This window comes from Schistocerca cancellata, chromosome 4 (genome assembly GCF_023864275.1).
Source record: "Schistocerca cancellata isolate TAMUIC-IGC-003103 chromosome 4, iqSchCanc2.1, whole genome shotgun sequence".
In the NCBI taxonomy this organism is placed as follows: Eukaryota; Metazoa; Arthropoda; class Insecta; order Orthoptera; family Acrididae; genus Schistocerca; species Schistocerca cancellata.
The window spans coordinates 853,781,786-853,797,294 of NC_064629.1; positions in this window are offsets into that span (position 1 = coordinate 853,781,786).

Below are 15,509 nucleotides of genomic sequence, written 5' to 3' on the forward strand. Positions count from 1 at the left end.
GAAAATATCAATCTCTCTGTATTGATAAGGGGGTGCATTCTTTGCTTCCTGGGGGCTTCTTTAGAGGGGGCCATTTTAAATTCTTGCCAGGGGCGCCACATACCTAAGGTACACCACTGTACACAATACACTTACAAGCAACGAGGTGTAATTTACTTCTTAGTAGCAGAAAAAGAAACCTTGAAGAAGATATGTAAACGTTCGTATGAAGTGTACGGTAATGATACAGTTGATAGAAGTTCTGCTGGGTGATGGTAAAGAGAGCAAAAGCGATAGGAAGAGCAAAAACTGAGCTCCATGACCGGCCCCATTCGGTGCGTCCTGTCACAGCCACTGCTCCCGTCATGGTGGATACCATGGATGCCGTTACTCGCGCAGACCGCTGCGTCATAGTTCGACAATTATCTCTGCAACTATTGGTGAGCATTGGAAGTGCGTGTACAACGAATGAGACGCCTGGATATTCAAAGATGTGTTAAAGATAGGTTCCACGAATGCTTTCAACAGGCCACAAGATTCAAATAAAAGCCATTTCATCTGAACTGTTGGAGCAGTTTGAAGCCCATGGAGAGGCCTTTATATCGTGCATTGATACAGGTGACGAAACCTGGTTGCATCAATTTGAGCAGGAATCAAAATGATGACAGTCACTGGAATAAGTGGTAAGATGAGTCGTTTTTTTAGAACATTGAACGAAGGGGTCATCGGCGCCCTTGAGTGAAATAAATAGAGATAAGAATGGTGAAAATCAGTTTAAAATAACAATAAATTTTAAAATCAAGCTATAGCAACAAACAAGCATTTAAAATACAAGACTGACATCGGAAGATTTATATTGGACCATCCGTAAAATTCAAATACAACACGGCAGAACAACTAGATAAAAATCTAGGATAAAATACCAGCACACATGCCTTTTGGAGGAGCCAGACTGCTGTACCTAGATGACTACTTCGAAATAATCGATGACCAATCCACACTGTGATACACTAAAATCTCACGCCTAATATTTTCAGAAGGCGTCCTGACATCACACGAAGCTGTATAACATGAATCACGCTCGCCCCACCATTAATTTAAATGGCTGCAGGTACTGCAGGACCTGCACTGAAGTGGTCATAAAAACACACTCATTTAAAATATGTCATACTGACTGCTGTGTTCCACACCTTTGAATATTTGGTGGCTGCCCGACACGTAAGAGAAAGCAATGTGTCCATGGTCAATGTCGCACTCTAAGCCTTGTATGTGCTACTTATTCAGCTCGTCATGGTCGGAAGAAGGTAAGCCATGGTCACACTGAAGGTTTCACTGGCCACAGATTATTGCTCCGCACTGTCATCCACTGAGCCTCTCACCAGCACACAGGCTCTCAGGTCATGTATGTGGTAACAGCCTGTAGGGGGACTGAACAACGAGAAGGAGGTGGAAGGGACCAGGCGCCCTTGGCAGCGAGTTCATTTTCCCGACTCCCTATCTGCCCTGCAACCCAGCAGAAAAACTATTTCCTTTTCCTACCTTTGTAAGAGGAGGGCGTTCTGGACATCTTGACCATGCTATCCGCTGGCTACATCTGACCCTTTGGGAATTTGAGCAAATGAGGAATTTGTTGCCACGATGTCATTTCATCTGTTCCTGTGCCCTCAGGATAGCAAACCATTCCGCATAATAAACTGGAAACTGTCCTGGGAGTCCTATCACATGGACAAATTCGGTGAACACGACAGAGCAGCCGAGAAAGTTCGACTGCTTAGAAACATCAGTGTAAACACAAATAAAATCCGGGTGTCTATTTAAAATCTCGTAAAATTTAGTTTTAAAAATATAATCTATGGTACAATTCTTCCTGTACCCATTATATTTAAATCGGAACTTGCGCCTCTTCAGTAGACAGGCGAATCTTCTACTTCACAAACATCATGAAACCTGGCGCCAAACTTAGTCAGGTGTCAAAGAACATAGACGCCTTGTGTACAGATTTTGATGGCGCGGATAAAGTACTTATTGTAGGAGGAGCAGGAAACATCCTGGCAAACAACTTAGAATATAGCATAGGAGAAAATAGGAGCACCGACATCACACGCTCGTTGGGAGTTTGTCAAATTTTTGCAGCGACATGACCAGGCCTGGATTGACGCGGCTGTCAGCCACTTGAACAAAGAGCTAAGCGATTTGCATTTGGATGAAACAAAGTTTCGTATCTGTGCTGGGCCTGTTGCAGTGACTGGCAGATGTGGTACAGTAATCATGACCTGCTCCTGAATAGGAGGAGAAGGAAAGATTAGCTGAGCATCTATCAGAAAGTATAAGTGAGGTCAGAAGCACACAAGACACAATCCCTATGGTTACTTGGATCACAGGGGTTAATTTTTTAGGTTAGAGTCCGGTTACAGACATAGAGTATTGAAAGAAATTAGAGGAGTGCGAGACCATAATACGCGTAACAGTATCCAGAAAAATGAAATTAATTAGTTTCATCAGTACACTAGAGGGTTGAATAGCAAGTCAGATGAGGCTTTTGTAAGCCTAAAAGGCTAAAAATTTTGAAGGGATAGGTGTTCTGTGCTTCTAGGAAACTTTAAGATATTTATGAAAAATCTAGATACATAATTGTGCTACCTGGCAGACAAGAAGAAACAGTTACTAGTTAGTGAAGATTTCAGTGTAGATTTCTTAAAAGATAAGGACGGGAAAAATGAACTAGAATTATTATTTGGGTCCTTAAATTTAATTTAAGTAGTAAATTTTCCAACTCGTGTGCAGTAATATACGAGTAATAGGAGGCAGATAGTGTCTTTTATAGAGTGCTCTGTCTGAAAGTATTAATGTGTACCCAATTCCTATTGGACTATCTGTTCACGATGCACAATTAATGGGCATAAACAGTATGGCGCCTTACAACACAGAGGTAGTTTCGTACAAAGCAGTGAGGCTTATAAATGAGAGCAGGATACGCTGTTTTAAGAGCAAACTAAAACGAGTGGTACAAGATGCGGTGTATATAGAAAGAGATGCTAAAAGCCAAATTCAGTTTATTCCATAGTAAATTTGTGTCAATATCTGAAAGTTGCTTTCCTAAAAAGTTAACCAAAAGATCCGTTAAAAGAAAGCAAGCTGTGCATAACTAAGGGAATAAGAATCTTATGTAAGAGGAAGAGGGAAATTTATGTAAAGGCTAGAGTAAGTTAAGATCTGGCATTACTTACATACTACATAAAATAGTGTAGTACTTTAAGGAAAGTCATTAAAATGTCTAGAAGTATGCGTGTCCTGACAGAAATAATTTTATTTATTTACTTACTTACACGTCAAGTTCTGTAGGACCAAACAGAGGAGCAAATCTCCTAGGTCATGGAATGTGTCAGTACATAAAATTACAGCATAAAAGTAATAACAGATAAAAATTAAATGTTTATGAAACCAAAAAAAGTCAAGCAATAAGTTTTAGTAAACGCAGTCAATAATGTAACATAAGAATTAGCTTAATTTTTCAAGGAACTCCACAACAGAATAGAAGGAGTGACCATTAGGAAACTCTTCAGTTTGGATTTGAAAGCGCGTGGAATACTATTAAGATTTTTGAATTCTTCTGGCAGCTTGTTGAAAATGGATTCAACAGTATAACACACATCTTTCTGCACAAGAGTTAAGGAAGTCTGATCCAAATGAAGGATTGATTTCTGCCGAGTATTAACTGAGTGAAAGCTGCTTATGCTTGGGAATAAGCTGATATTATTAAAAAGAAACGACGGTAAAGAATATATATATATTCAGAGGCCAATGTCAAAATACCTTGACTAGTGAACAGGGGTCGACAAGAGGTTCGTGAACTTACACCACTTATTGGCCAAACTGCCAGTTTCTAAGCCAAAATATCATTTTAGAATGGGAAGAATTACCCCAAAATATAATACTGCATGATACTTGCTTTCCGCACCCTCGTCAGGCATCCTCAATTTTATAAATGGCACCTGTACTATAGAAGACGCCGGCGGCCGTTTGCAGCAACAAGCATCAGTACTCAAACTAAAGTTTTATTCGGTGGTTTTGATCAAGTTAGAGTTAGAATATTATTATAATGAAGTTTTAATACCACCTTACAGAGTTTATTAAATGAAATATGCCCATGAGTGGAACATAGACAGGTGATTAACTGAAATACGCATACCAAACATTCTGTGAAATGATAAGTGAATATGGTGTGGCTGGGAGAAGTCACTGTAACATATTTATATAATAACACAATCACATTTATTCAATAAACATTACCATCTCAAATATTCCCTCTCCCTTATCACGAAATGCTGGCGTGATACAAATAGTATAATATCTAAGTAAACTTAGTTAAACATCCGGCTAACATGTGCCGTGAATCGACAATGACTACCGCCTGCACATTTCTATCATCATTTAGCCACACACACACACACACACACACACACACACACACACACGCACTAAAATTCACTCTATTCATTTTATCTAACAGATAAAAGAGGAAGGTTCCCATACACCAAGTGGGACAACATCGGGAGAGAGCACATGTTTCCAACTGTAACTTTAATTCGGGCAAGTCCCGTCTTCACGTTTAACTAACTCCGCGAGCTTTACTGGATATTATGAAGGAACAATTAAATCACACGCGTGAATTTACGTAGAAGATCCAGCTCGATCACGAAATGTGATTACGTCGAGCTGAAGCTTCTCACCAAGAAATGCCCGGGGTCTGCGGACCACGTGTTACCAATCTCTCCACAATCAGTAGTCAATAAACACATTTAAATAAAATACACTTTGCATATATACTTCGCACTCACACTGAAAAGCAAATTGAGCAATTTTGAGTATTACTCGGCAATGAGCGCCTGTTCACTCTCAAGTGCAGTGGACACAAATTCCCATGAAATTACTTGGCAAAAGAAATCATCTCCCTATATCTCCTAACCGAGATGATTCTAGGAAATACCATAGTGGCTTTCCTCAGCAGGGAAGCTGCTTCCAAGTTCAAAGTGAACATGGAGTTCTAAATCTTCGCTAACTATCGGAGCGATAGAGCAGAGCGTGCTTACTCACCCAGGTCTTCCCAGCAACAACTCCGATACGGTCTCCCTCGTCCGGGTCCACACATCGTGGCCGCAAGGACTCAGAGATACCGCACACGGTTATTTGCCAACCTAACGAGCGCTAATGACGCGCGTGGAGCTTATGCCTCTCTGGTCCAGTGCAGTCGCGCTCTACTAGATTCGAGGTTGGCCACACTTCCACTATGCCTATAGCACACCCACAGCCGACATCTCACGCATACCTCATCATACGTTCGCATTCACACTTTGCAGACAATTACCATATCTAATATTAAAATGATCGTCTATATTTAAATAACCCTATCTTACTAATTATCATCAGGCTCTTCCCTGAGTGTCGGAAGGGCACTCAGGTGTCTTTAGTTGTGGGGTCGAGCCATGTAGCGGCTTACATGGAGCCGTTACATAACCCTCCCCTTCTGACGAAAAAATGGGCAGCGAGTGTCCTTGCTTTTGGAAGGGCACTTTCAAGCATTTTTTTGTTTTTAACCTAGTGGTCGGAGGTGTGTCATTTATCTATCTGATTCTTTACTGAGTTTATTACACATCCTCCTCATCTGTTCCATAGCACATAGTATTCAAATTCAAAACTCAGACTACAAAATTCAACCTTCAAAACCCTCACACATGGTTATCTCCTTCTGAGAGCATTATGCAGCTATTAACACATAAACATATTGGCCTATGCCCCTCTTAAACATCATCATTGAAACATATACAATTTACCATTAATATTTCAATTTAACACAAATTTTATCTATCATCTAGGCCAAGCATATGTTTTTCAAATGTAACATGAGTGAAAACTTTAATTTTTTCGACGAACATAATCAGTTCTTATATACTAGACATTTAAATCTTTGTGGGCACTTAAATTATTAAAGTCCTGTTGCCAGTGTGTCCCACTTTGAAATATTTCACAAGATCTATCAAAACACATAAATTATTGAAATTTCACAATTTAAACAAATTATATAATGAATCGAATTTCATACACTCCTGGAAATGGAAAAAAGAACACATTGACACCGGTGTGTCAGACCCACCATACTTGCTCCGGACACTGCGAGAGGGCTGTACAAGCAATGATCACACGCACGGCACAGCGGACACACCAGGAACCGCGGTGTTGGCCGTCGAATGGCGCTAGCTGCGCAGCATTTGTGCACCGCCGCCGTCAGTGTCAGCCAGTTTGCCGTGGCATACGGAGCTCCATCGCAGTCTTTAACACTGGTAGCATGCCGCGACAGCGTGGACGTGAACCGTATGTGCAGTTGACGGACTTTGAGCGAGGGCGTATAGTGGGCATGCGGGAGGCCGGGTGGACGTACCGCCGAATTGCTCAACACGTGGGGCGTCAGGTCTCCACAGTACATCGATGTTGTCGCCAGTGGTCGGCGGAAGGTGCACGTGCCCGTCGACCTGGGACCGGACCGCAGCGACGCACGGATGCACGCCAAGACCGTAGGATCCTACGCAGTGCCGTAGGGGACCGCACCGCCACTTCCCAGCAAATTAGGGACACTGTTGCTCCTGGGGTATCGGCGAGGACCATTCGCAACCGTCTCCATGAAGCTGGGCTACGGTCCCGCACACCGTTAGGCCGTCTTCCGCTCACGCCCCAACATCGTGCAGCCCGCCTCCAGTGGTGTCGCGACAGGCGTGAATGGAGGGACGAATGGAGACGTGTCGTCTTCAGCGATGAGAGTCGCTTCTGCCTTGGTGCCAATGATGGTCGTATGCGTGTTTGGCGCCGTGCAGGTGAGCGCCACAATCAGGACTGCATACGACCGAGGCACACAGGGCCAACACCCGGCATCATGGTGTGGGGAGCGATCTCCTACACTGGTCGTACACCACTGGTGATCGTCGAGGGGACACTGAATAGTGCACGGTACATCCAAACCGTCATCGAACCCATCGTTCTACCATTCCTAGACCGGCAAGGGAACTTGCTGTTCCAACAGGACAATGCACGTCCGCATGTATCCCGTGCCACCCAACGTGCTCTAGAAGGTGTAAGTCAACTACCCTGGCCAGCAAGATCTCCGGATCTGTCCCCCATTGAGCATGTTTGGGACTGGATGAAGCGTCGTCTCACGCGGTCTGCACGTCCAGCACGAACGCTGGTCCAACTGAGGCGCCAGGTGGAAATGGCATGGCAAGCCGTTCCACAGGACTACATCCAGCATCTCTACGATCGTCTCCATGGGAGAATAGCAGCCTGCATTGCTGCGAAAGGTGGATATACACTGTACTAGTGCCGACATTGTGCATGCTCTGTTGCCTGTGTCTATGTGCCTGTGGTTCTGTCAGTGTGATCATGTGATGTATGTGACCCCAGGAATGTGTCAATAAAGTTTCCCCTTCCTGGGACAATGAATTCACGGTGTTCTTATTTCAATTTCCAGGTGTGTACAACATATAGATAAGTTGGTATTAAGCTTGTGGGCATTTAAATTCTTAGCGTCTTTTCGCATTTGTATCCCACTTTGAAACATTTGCGAAGCATAGAAAACATACAGAATCTATTAGTTAGAGAAATTTTCAGTAAATCACATTACATCTTTAAGCAATTTCGTTCGTTCACTTCTGGATTGACGTGTTAAAGTTTTTTCTTTATCTCTTTCCCTATTTACTTTAGTAACTAGCCATAATATACGCAAAATCAGTTCTGCTGAAAAGTAAACACACGCGCTACATATTGAATGTACGTGGCACTTTCAAACACCTTGCACTTCACTATAGGATCGGGGTACTTGGAGGACCACAGTTTTGGGCTACTTGGAGGACAGGGGAGGAAGTTATTCTGCAGGTGTCAGCGACTGCAGGCTCTCCGTCGATCATGTCGGCCGCCTCCTTGCATCAGGCCGCTCCCTCACCTTTGTCAGCACCCCAGGACCCATGTTGCCTCGCGTTGATGGCTGCCTCAGGACGTGGTGGCACGCGTTTCCGCGTCAGGTGGGCGTCGACCTCCAGGGCAGAATAGCATCCCCCTAGCAGTCGTCGCCGCGTGCCGCGTCCTGAGCGCCCGGACCCGTCTGGCTACCTCTCGTCGATATGTGAGCATATCCGCAATTACTGCCGACAGCCACACTCCTGACGTCACCCCCTCGGTAACGTCACTCGCCTCTCTCTTCCGTCTGCAGTCCCGGCATGTCCGACTCAGGTGGTGAGTTTGACATGCCTCCTGAATCGGTACTGCGGACGTTGTAGGTGTGGTGGTGTCGTTGTTGACACGCCGCCACTGGTTCTCCTTCCTTGATCTGCTGCACCGTGACGCCTGACCTGGATACGCCAAGCTCGCCTCTTACGGGTGCTGCAGTTTCCATCCCGGATTTGTTTGTGACGATGTCTGCCAGGCGTGGCAGCGCGTCACCTCACGGGTCGTCCGTACGGACTGCCCGTTACCATCTGCTGCTGTGCGGCGGCCTCAGAGTTGGGGGCGTGTCACCTGCTGGCGCGGGCGCTCGGCATATGTAGGTCACCGCCGCTCGCTGTTCGTCTGTTTCGTGATTGCGGCCGGCTTCCTGGGTAGCCACCGGTTTGTTCCTGCATGTGGGAGGCCCGGTAATTGCTTCCGGCACGTGTTGACACGGTCGCGGACAACGGCCGTCACTTAGGGAATCCCAACGGTCTCCACGGCTGCATTCTCCCCTGGTTGCTAATCTAAACTCAGGGAAGCTTGGCTATACCGATACATTTCAGACAAATTTTCCATCACAGTCCCCGACTGTTCTCAGCAATCCATAAGGTCTTCCTACATTACTCAGATTCTATTTCTCTCTCTCCTTCTCCTACTGTGCCTTATGGGCGTTATCCTTCCAATGATATTTTAACATGGCTTTTAATTTAGCCGCCTTTTCATACATGAATCATTATCCTATCAATTTACAACAATTTTTATTCCTTATTTAATCCCTCAGTGGCTTTATAATAGGGATATTTTAATCAACATTAATCTACGATATTTTCTTTACTGATGGACGAGAAATGGATGGAACTAGAATTCCATTTGTTTTAGATTATGATCTATAGTATTCTTAAGACTAACTTATCACACTTCCACGTCCTTCAGTCATTCATTTCACTCTTCTCGCATAAATGCAACATACACACATAGCCACTCTTTACTAGCTACATAGCAAGCATTCCTTGTGACGTCACACGTTTCGCATCCACAATTTCTCATTTAGGGCAACCTTCCCCTCTAGTTTACAGTACATGCGCTACTGTAACAGGTATAACAGAGAATTAACTACAAAACATGCACTATTGTAACAACTACGATACATATAATTAACAACCAAAACATGCCTTATACACTCCTGGAAATGGAAAAAAGAACACATTGACACCGGTGTGTCAGACCCACCATACTTGCTCCGGACACTGCGAGAGGGCTGTACAAGCAATGATCACACGCACGGCACAGCGGACACACCAGGAACCGCGGTGTTGGCCGTCGAATGGCGCTAGCTGCGCAGCATTTGTGCACCGCCGCCGTCAGTGTCAGCCAGTTTGCCGTGGCATACGGAGCTCCATCGCAGTCTTTAACACTGGTAGCATGCCGCGACAGCGTGGACGTGAACCGTATGTGCAGTTGACGGACTTTGAGCGAGAGCGTATAGTGGGCATGCGGGAGGCCGGGTGGACGTACCGCCGAATTGCTCAACACGTGAGGCGTGAGGTCTCCACAGTACATCGATGTTGTCGCCAGTGGTCGGCGGAAGGTGCATGTGCCCGTCGACCTGGGACCGGACCGCAGCGACGCACGGATGCACGCCAAGACCGTAGGATCCTACGCAGTGCCGTAGGGGACCGCACCGCCACTTCCCAGCAAATTAGGGACACTGTTGCTCCTGGGGTATCGGCGAGGACCATTCGCAACCGTCTCCATGAAGCTGGGCTACGGTCCCGCACACCGTTAGGCCGTCTTCCGCTCACGCCCCAACATCGTGCAGCCCGCCTCCAGTGGTGTCGCGACAGGCGTGAATGGAGGGACGAATGGAGACGTGTCGTCTTCAGCGATGAGAGTCGCTTCTGCCTTGGTGCCAATGATGGTCGTATGCGTGTTTGGCGCCGTGCAGGTGAGCGCCACAATCAGAACTGCATACGACCGAGGCACACAGGGCCAACACCCGGCAGCATGGTGTGGGGAGCGATCTCCTACACTGGCCGTACACCACTGGTGATCGTCGAGGGGACACTGAATAGTGCACGGTACATCCAAACCGTCATCGAACCCATCGTTCTACCATTCCTAGACCGGCAAGGGAACTTGCTGTTCCAACAGGACAATGCACGTCCGCATGTATCCCGTGCCACCCAACGTGCTCTAGAAGGTGTAAGTCAACTACCCTGGCCAGCAAGATCTCCGGATCTGTCCCCCATTGAGCATGTTTGGGACTGGATGAAGCGTCGTCTCACGCGGTCTGCACGTCCAGCACGAACGCTGGTCCAACTGAGGCGCCAGGTGGAAATGGCATGGCAAGCCGTTCCACAGGACTACATCCAGCATCTCTACGATCGTCTCCATGGGAGAATAGCAGCCTGCATTGCTGCGAAAGGTGGATATACACTGTACTAGTGCCGACATTGTGCATGCTCTGTTGCCTGTGTCTATGTGCCTGTGGTTCTGTCAGTGTGATCATGTGATGTATCTGACCCCAGGAATATGTCAATAACGTTTCCCCTTCCTGGGACAATGAATTCACGGTGTTCTTATTTCAATTTCCAGGAGTGTAGTAACAAAATCCTACACACACAATTACCGCTACTCCCACTACAACCGGTTTCTACGATAACTTACACCCTTTTTCCTTTGTACACCTCATTTGAGGTTTTTGCATCGTTCCTCTTCATTCTGGTTACCGCTCCTTCCTGTAACACAACTTCTGGATACGGATTAATCTTTCTCCTTACATATTTATCCCCTTCTGGAGTAATTTCGTCCTTACTCTCCTTACTTTCATGTGCGACTTGTCTGCTCATTGATCACATGGTACATCTTATTGCTCGGAATACAATTTATCCTAATACATTTTACACACAACATATACAATATACTCTAAATATATTTTACCTATATTCTATTGTTCCACAGTTTTTATTCAGTGAGGGGTTTCACGTTTGATACGTGATGAAGCCCTCTCGATTTTCTCGTCCTCAGTGTCTGTACTTCTATTGTGTTCGGATGAGGGATACGGCACACACGGTACGGACCATTGTACAGGCTTAGGAACTTCTTGCAGATTCCCTTACCTCTGTTTGACAGTTTGTGTGACCGAACCCACACCTTCTGTCCAATGAAGAATTTTATTTTTCTCGTTTTCTTTTGGTACGCCTTTTGCCTCCAGTCTGCCTCACTCTTGATATTTTCCAGCGCGAGATCAACGACCTCCTTGTGTCTTGGTTGTCTTTCCTTTGGCCAAGGTATGACTTCCCGGATTCGATTAGGGGGCTCCTTATTCTTTAGCACTAACACTGGTGGCAACATCGTGGAGGCATTTGGCAATTCATTTAAGATCTCCTGAAACGCCTTTAGGTGTATTTCCCACGTGTTATGCTTCCTATAACAGTACAGCCTGCACAGCCGCCCTAATTCCTTCATTATTCTCTCGGCGGGGTTAGACGACGGGTGGAACAAGGATATCAAATTCGGCTTTGTTTTCCTCCGCCTCAACATCCGCAGCCAATGTTTAGATCGGAATTGCGGTCCGTTATCCGATATCACTCGTTTCACCGGCCCGACCTCGCGCACGAAATCGTTCGCGAATGCCGCCGCCACCGTTTTCCCCGTTGCTTTCCTCAGCGGAGTAAAGCAAACGAACTTCGACGTCAATTCCACGGCTACAAGGATGAACGCGTAGCCAGATTTCGTTCGAGTTATTGGCCAGAACAAGTCCACCGCGGCGACCTCTCGCAACCTGCTTGGAATGATCGGGTACATCGGTGCAGCAAAAGATGTGGTGGGCGGTTTCGTCCTTGGGCATGGTTTACACACTCTAATTACCCGCTGTATCCTCTTTAGCATGTTACTGAAGTAACAGGCCTCTCGTAACTTCTGGAACCACTTCCGTGCTCCGAAGTGTCCGAATCTTAGGTGTATATACCACACTAGCTTATTTATTAGCTCCTCAGGTATTACCACCAGCCATCGCGGATCTTCTATGCTCCGTTTCCGGAAGAGGATTCCGTTCTCTATTCGGTAGTACTGCCGAATAGCAGCTTGTGACCTGTCCTTCCACTTCTCTTTCACCTCCTTTAGTATCGGGTCCTTTTCTTGTTCGCGCCCGACATTCTTTAGTGACATCGTCACAAAGTTTTCGAACGTGACGTTTTTCAGGTAGAGAATACTGAAATTATTCTCGCCCGGGCCGGCCGCGGTGGCCGTGCGGTTCTGGCGCTGCAGTCCGGAACCGCGGGACTGCTACGGTCGCAGGTTCGAATCCTGCCTCGGGCATGGGTGTGTGTGATGTCCTTAGGTTAGTTAGGTTTAAGTAGTTCTAAGTTCTAGGGGACTTATGACCTAAGACGTTGAGTCCCATAGTGCTCAGAGCCATTTTTTTTTCTCGCCCGGGTCACCGTCTATGCCGTGTTTTAGGCCTATCGGAGCCCGAGACAACGCATCTGCTATCAGGTTTTTTTCTCCTGGAATGCATTTAATTGTGAAATCGAACTGCTGTAGATACAGCGCCCAGCGAGCTAACTTGCCGTGGGCCAACTTTGCCGACATCAGAAATTGTAATGCCCGATGGTCGGTGAACCCTTTAGTATTTCTCCCATACAGGAAGTACCGAAATTTGCTAAACGCAAAGACGACAGCGAGTCCCTCGAGTTCCGTCACCGAGTAATTTCTCTCTGCCCTCGACAGCACTCTACTCGCGAAAGATACGGGCTTCCATGTCAACATATCCTTCTCGTCTTCCCCTTGGAAGAGAACCGCGCCGAGGCCGTTTAACGAGCTATCCGTCATCAGATAAAATTCCCTACTCAAATCTGGATGCGCGAGAATCGGTGCATTCACCAATGCTTTCTTTAACCTCACGAACTCATTCTGTGCTTGCTCGTCCCAGTACCAGATCGTGTTCTTGCCCGTAAGCGCGCAAAGACGTGGCGTGGACAGCACACTTAGGATTACAAATTTCTTAAAGAAATTCGCGACTCCTAAGAATCCTCTTAGTTGTCGCTTAATCGTGCGTCTTGGGAACTCCGCAATTGCCTTGATTTTGTCCGGGTCCGTTTGTATCCCGTCCACCGAAACTATATGTCCCAGGAATTTTATCTTCTGGCGCCCGAACTGCGACTTTTCCAGGTTTACGGTTATTCCTGCTCTTTCGAAGGCGTCTAATAATCCATTTAATACTTCATTATGTTCCTCCCAGGAACTTTCCGAGATTAATACGTCGTCGACGTAGACCGTAATTATTTCACGCAAATCTTCCGGAAGGATGCTGTTCAAGCCTCGTATGAACGCCGCCGCCGAAACATTAAACCCGAACGGAAGCCGTTTGAATTGGTAGCAGTTACCGTATGCAACACGATTTGCCAGTAACTAGCTCGCAGGTCTATGGAGGATAACACCTTCACTCCATGAAACCGTTGCAATAATTGCTCCAGGCTTTCCGGTCTGTCTGTTTCTGCCTTTATTACCGTATTTATTTGCCGAGAATCCAGCACCAACCTCACCGATCCGTCCCCTTTCAGTACTACTAGGAGTGGTGAGTTGTATGTACTCACGGAGCGTTCTATAACGTCTTGTTCTAACATCTTCGCAATCTCCTTCTTGACCTTTTCTTTATGCGCTAGTGGAATCGGGTATGGCCTGACGAAGAACCTTTTATGTTCTCGTATTTGGAATTTGTACTCGAAGTTACTTATCGCACCTGGTGCGTCTGAGAATATTTTCTCATGGTTCCTCAGAACTTCTAATAATCGTACACGGGCATCCTCTGGCATGTCTCCTACATTGCGCATGCTTTCCTCAATTATTCGCTCGAAGACCTCATCCTTTTCATGCGTCGCCAATTAATTGTTAACGTAACGACCGCACATTTACTTCCTTTATTAATTTTACCCTTTTCTCAAAATTAATTTCCACCAATTTCATTTGCATTTTTCCTTTCATTTAGATGTAACCCTTTCCTCCCTCTTTACCGACAAATTAACTTCGGTGACGATTGCTTTTCCCAAATTTCCATTAGGTACACGCGGTTTAATTTTTCACTGTCATTAAGGTCGATGAAGTGAGGGTGAGGTTACACACTGATCCCTGGGGCACCCCGCATTTGACCGTACCTCTCAGACCACATATCACAGCCATTCTCAACACTGTGAATAATGTCCTTTTGCTGTCTGTTGTTAAAGGAAGAGGTGAACCATTTGTGAGCTACTCTCCATATTCTGTAATGGTCCAACGTCTGGAGCAATATTTTGTGATCAACACCATCAAACAGCTTAGTTAAGTCAAAAAATATGCCTAGCGTTCGAATCCTTTTGTTTATCCCATCCAGTACCTTACTGAGAAAAGAGAATATAGCATTTGCAGTTGTTAAACGACTTCTAAAGCCGAAATATACATCTGATAGCAAATCGTATGATATAAAATAATCAATTATTCTTACATACACAGCCTTTTCAGTAGTTTTAGCAAACACCGATGGCATAGAAATAGGTCTAAAATTGTCTACATTATCTCTTTCCCCCTTTTTACGAAGCGGCTTTACTACTGAATACTTTTATCGCTCAGGAAACTGACCATTCCTAAGGGAAAAATTACATATATGGCTAAGTACAGGGCTAACATGTGCAACACAGTACTTCAATATTCTGCTAGGCACTCAAACATATCCATGAGAGTCCTTAGTCTTCAGTAATTTAATTATTGGCTCACTCTCTCTCCTGTCAGTGTCACAGAGGAGTATTTCAGACATCAGTCTCGGAGAGGCATTTTCAAGAGAGTTAGATCATTCGCTATAGAAACTAAATTTTTGTTTAATTCGCCAGCAATGCGCAGAAAAATTGTTAAATAATGTATATATATCTGATTTATCAGTAACAGAAATATTTTTACTATGAAGTGACGTTATGTCGTCGACCTTGTGCTGCTGACCAGACATTTCCTTCACGACTGACCGTATGGTTTTAATTTTATCCCGTGAATTAGCTATTCCATTTGCGTACCACATTCTCTTTGCCTTCCCAATAACATTTTTAAGCACCTTACAATACTGTGTGTAATGAGCAACTGTAGCTTGATTGTGACTACTTCTAACATTTTGATATAATTCTCATTTTGTTCTACATTATACCCTTATTCCACTAGTCAGCCACCCAGGCTGCCTTTACTGCTAGTATCCCGTTTAGAACGATCTAATGCATAGCAACTTTCAAGGAGCATGAGAAATGTGTTAAGGAAAACAA